Below are 5652 nucleotides of genomic sequence, written 5' to 3'. Positions count from 1 at the left end.
TCCCTGAAGTGTCAGGCAGTCAGGAAGTGTGATGAGGGCCAGGGACACTGCAACCATCCATGCTCTGCTCTGTTAATGATGCTCCAGGTGCAGAAAGAGGCTCAAGAACTTTGCCCAGGAGGTCAAGATTTGCACCTCATAAAGAGATCAAAAAATTAAATTGGATGTTAAGAACTTTGGGAAGGAACATAAATCACAACAGAAGGTCATGCTATAAAACCAGAGCATTGCCAGATTTACCTGCTTTGTAAAATACTGGCCACCCCATATCAAGAAGGCTGTTGTAAAATCTAAAAATAGATGGAGAAGATATAATCATGAAGAATATAAGACAAAGAATATCCTCTGTCTAAGGAGCAACTCAATAGGAAACTTCAGAAAGAATTAATAGGATTCTTCATATTGAGAGGAGACAGATGGGGACGAGCAAGATATGATTTAAGACCTTTCAAGTTATGAAAGAGATGGAGGAAGTGAATGTGTGAATTTTTCATTTTTTATTATACTATAACTGGGAACTTAGTGCAAGTCAAGGGAGCTCAAAATAGAGGCCAAAATAAATAGCACTCCCTCACAGAACCTCCAACTGAGTGACCTGAGAGAGTCACAGCACAGAGTAAAAGTGAATGGGCTAATGGCTTCACAGCAATTAAGCAGAGCAGACAACAGCTAGAAGACCTGTGGGTAAAGGGCAAATATAATGGCCCATGTTCCAGCTTTGGCTAAAAATACCTCCAGCTGCTCACCACAAAAAGCTGGGAGCTATGTCAGGGTAGAAGGAAACTCCTTGCAGTGCCATTCCTGTTTCCCCAGCCATTTCTCAGGCTTCCAGCAGTGGCACTGGGACCTGAGCTGCCCCTGTTTCTGCAGAGGAGATGGCTCTGCCACCACTGCAGGGACAGCCACTGAACCTGGGCCTGCAGGAGTGCTCTGGGAGAGAAGCTTTGCACCCTCCACAGGTGGGGCCTCCATAGACTTCAGCCTTCTTGTGCCCAGAAAATTACAGAACATTTATTTAACTTTAACATGAGTTCAATGATAAATGTAGAAGGTGGTTTGTTTTCTTAGGTTTTTTGGTTTTTTTTTCCTGGAGGTACAATCTCCTCCTTCCCTCAAGTGAATAGGTGAGGAAAAGAGGTCACTAGAGGAGCTCAGGTGTGTTCTTTTCTGCACATTAATCATAAACCATTAATCAGAGTCTGTATGTGTGCTCACAAGATGAGAAAGAGTTGCCAAAGGGCTGATAATTAACACATTTATCTGAATGCTGAAATTGTACAAAGCCAGTTGAGAAAACAAGTATAAATTTGAACTGCTAGTGAAGATACAGATCTAATTTTTTCCCTGTCTCCCAGAATCCCCAAATCAAGATTGAGTATTTTTTAAGAAAACACACTCCAGATCAACTCATTGCTGAATTTATTTTGTAGCTGTGGCATTACAGCTTCTCAGCTGTAAAAGTGTTTAGATCCTTTTAACCTTATGTTCTGAATTTACAGAGGGGCAGGTTGGACTTAAATTGTCTATATAAACAATCTCTCATATGTTGCCTTCTTCCACATGCACATCTGGTGAGTTCTTCATCATATCTAATTACGATGCAGGTTGATGGAAAATTACTTCTTTGACAGAATCTGTAGCAAGAGATGTTGTGAATTTAAACAAGAATTGAGAATCCCACTGAGACTTTTATTAGCAGAAAAATCAAAGATCAGTAAAACGTATTTTCTTTTTTTTCCCCTCAGCATCACTGAATCTTCTGATTCCACAGCATGCATAGTCATCTGTCATTACAGGCAGACCTGGGCACATATCAGAGATTAAAAGTGACTTTCCAGATCTATCCTCACTAATGCAATATGTTTATAAAGGGTCCACAAGGAGCAATTGAAAACTCTGTCATATTTTTCTGTATCACTACATGTACCAGTGGTCAGGAAAAATTGCTGTTTTCTCATTTAGCTGACTGCCAAAACTGCATTTCACATAAAGAAGAAATGGCTAAAAACATTTGGATCCTACTGTAGTCTGTCTAGTCCAATTCAAATTGGCACTCTAAGTCTGCATTGAATCAGCTCACCAAAACCTCATCTTGTCTAAACTATTCTCAATGAAAAAGAATCTCACAAATAACAGAGAATCCAGCATAAAAGTCTAAAGAAAATATTTCTATAAATAATAAGTCTAGACTTAAAATCCAGATTGGTGTAAACATTGACTGCTGATCTTCTGGACAAAATGCAAAAATCTGCTCATTAAATACTTGCAGTTTAGGAATCTGTTTTTATGGGGAGAATGACTAATTGCCAAACCTAGGATTGGTGTGTGCTGTGGGTAGTTCTGTCCTTCCCTCACATTCTGTAGCTGCCATTCTTTTTTCAAACCTACTGCAGTCCAACAAGATCCTGAAGAACCTGCCTTATTCAGAAGAGCTGCTCACAAATGATGAATGAATGATGTGCTTCATGCCTGTCTGAATGGCACTGAATGTACAACAAATTGCTGTTATTTATCTACAGCTTCTTATCCAAACACATGGAACAGTTAAAGGAAAAAAATTAAATATTTCAGGCTTTGATAGTCCCTATTCCAGACAGAATCCCTCTGTCTGACAAGGGAGCTGTTTATGTGACTGTGACCTGAACTTTCAAACAGCTGCAAGTCTTGGTTTTACAGGAAACCCTGAGCTGGGATTGACCTCCTTGCAGTTGTCTGGGCACAGATGATGAAGCTGGAATCATGAAATGAGCACTAACACAGGAATGGGCTCTTGCTGCTGAGTCTGCTTCCAGAGCTGTAATGCAGCACCAGCTCCTTCTGCATTGGGGTTTGTGAGCATTACTTCATCCAAAGCCAGTCTGAAGGCGCACAAAGCAGGGAACATCTTGTTGGGGGAGGTAGAAGGAAGTGTTGCACCTGTTCTGCACAAGCAGGTCAGGGATTTGTCCTCTCCTGCAATAGCACTCATCTGCTGTTTGCATGTACAGCAGCTACTACCCATTATCTCTTCTGTACAATTGCACCAGGTCCTCAAGGCATTGCTTTGTGCAGCTCCAGTGACCTGAGTGGAGGATTTGGGCTGCGTCTACCAGACCTGTCATGTTCCATGCACAAAACAACATCATCCTTTCAGCCATTTGCTGAGCCACTTTATTAGGGTTGCAAATAAAGTCAATAACTCTAATCATGCTTTTGGTCATTGTGAATCCTGGCTTGGCTGGGAATTGTTGGAAATAAACATCTCATTTCAAATAAGCTACTGAGCAGATGGTAATGACTTTTAATCACAAGCAACACAAGGAAAATCTGAAATAAAGCCCTTGAGATGAACAGTTTGGTACATCATTCCCACCATTTTGTATGCTGAATAACCTTGCCCCACAAAGAGCCATTTGAGATTTATGTACACATACACTTCCAGCAAACTAAAACACTGGCAGTCATTAATTGTTTTTCACAATTTTTATTTTGGGCCCCTATCCAATGCCCACTGAAGTTAAACCAAACCTCTTCTTTCTAAGCCTTCAAAGACTCCATCTGCTGCAATTATGAAGTGTTGTGTTTTAATTGAGGATGCAGAAGTTTGGGAGACCTGCAAGAACTTCCTGCTCAATACTGAAAACAAGAGTGGGGGTAGTTTCTTTAAACACCTGAAAACTTTCCCTTAGGAAAAAACCCAAACCAAACAAATAAAAATCCCCACAAAACAAACCAAAACCAAACAAAAAATCCCAAAAGAGCTACTAGCCATTTATTGGAAGAGTGCTGGGGGTCAGACACTGCCCTCAGCTCACAGCCTGTGCCTGTGTCAGGCTAATGGCCTCATTTTAGACTCTTCTCAGCTTAAGTCAATCCTGAGAAGGCAGCACAGGGAGTTTTGTCACAGGGCCTGTCTGCTACTGCATTTTTGGAAAGTTGAGATGAATTAAGGACAACTTTATGCCAAGAGTGGAGCTCTCATTTCTATATAATCTCCCTCTGATCCTCTGTGATGTGTTCAGAGCAGTCTGCTTGCCCAACAATATTGCTGCCCATGACAGTGTGACAGGTTTGCATTTCAGTCCTTGTGTTGCAACCTCCCTGCCTGAAAGCTCACTAACACCATCTCTTAATGGTCATGTTTAAATAGTTTTGCTGGAGCCCACTTGCAGAGCAATCTGTGTTCAAGAGCTTTTTAGCAGAGAATTGGCTAGAATTGGTTTTCAAACAACCTGATTAAACCATGCCTGCAACCTGCCTTCCACACAGTGCTTGGATTTTAACTCCATGTAAATCAGTAGTGATTTTCCTGTTGAATTCTTTCCCCAGTGTGGCTTTGCCATTTCATCTTCCAGAGAAGGATTCTCACACCTCACTTCCATGTCCTGCAAAGACCTGCACCGCTCACCAGGGAATCCACCCTCGCAGCTTATGGTAACAGGGAATATTTCCACAGCCACATTACAGCTCTGCAGATGAGATCCAAGCAAATAAGCTGCCTGGATAATAATATGCACAAGAGAAGTGCAGGGGAGGCTGGTTGGCATTGCTGGAGACAGGAAGCCATTCCCGATCTCATGGACACAGTGGTGGCAGCTGCAGCTGGAAGCTCTGTGCCCTGTGCAGCTCTGGGGGAGGCATGGAATGAACCACTGACTCCAGCACAGGCTGAAAACCCACACAGGGACCTTGATCCTGCTCTGCACAGAGACAGCCATTGACTTCAGCAGGAAGGTTTGCTTCTCTCAAGCTCTGGAAACATCTGGGAACATGCACAGCCCTTAGTTAGACATGTGGTTTTTTTAGGTGCTTCTTCATGGTTTCATCTGCAGGTTCTTGCAAATGAATAAATTAAGTCCATGAATGAAGCATCCAAGCTATTGGTGCCTTGCTCAAGCATGACTTGTTTAGATGCCTTGGGAGTGTTGTCAGAGAAACGAGTCTGCACAAATCAGACGTGGAGAGGAAAACCCACACACTGTACTTATGAATAGAGGCGAGAGATCTGAGAGAAGCCTTCCCAGTGCTCTCTTTACATTAAAACACCTACAGAGGCAGGAAGATTAATGGACACAGCAACCAGTCAGCAGAATATCACAGAATCAATTAGGTTGGAAAAGGCCTCGGAGATCATCGAGTCCAGCCTGTGACAGAACATCACTGTGTCAACCAGACCGCGGCACTGAGTGCCACATCCAGCCTTTCCTTGAACACCTCAGGGACGGTGACCCCGCCACCTCCCTGCGCTGTCCGTTCCAGTGTCTAATCACCCTTTCTACAAAGAAATTCTTCCTAACACCCAAACTAAACCTCCCCTCCGCAGCTTGAAACTGTGTCCTCTTGTCCTGTCAGAATACAATTCTTTCCATTTGGCCATGGAAGGCAGGGCAACGCACTCGTCAGCGAACTTCCCCAGCGACGCCTGCAAATCGCTCTGTGTCTGGTGGAGCCGCCCCCAGATAATTTTGGGCTTGGTTTTTGGTTTAGATTTTAGACTGATTGATGTTAGATTTTAGCAACGAATTTACTTTCGTTTTCACATTAAGCATCTGGCGACGCCCTGCCCGGCTATTCTCCAAGCGACCTTAAAGTTCTCCCTCACGGCTCCTCCCTCGCGTCCCGCCCGCGCGGCCGCGGCTCCCGGCAGCCCCGGCCGGGCGCGCTGCCGGCAGC

This window comes from Melozone crissalis, unplaced genomic scaffold (assembly GCF_028551555.1).
Source record: "Melozone crissalis strain CALT ecotype California unplaced genomic scaffold, PUWL_Pcris_2 ptg000019l_1, whole genome shotgun sequence".
Classification (NCBI taxonomy): domain Eukaryota; kingdom Metazoa; phylum Chordata; class Aves; order Passeriformes; family Passerellidae; genus Melozone; species Melozone crissalis.
The sequence above is the reverse complement of the archived record's forward strand: the minus strand, read 5'-3'. Positions refer to the sequence as shown.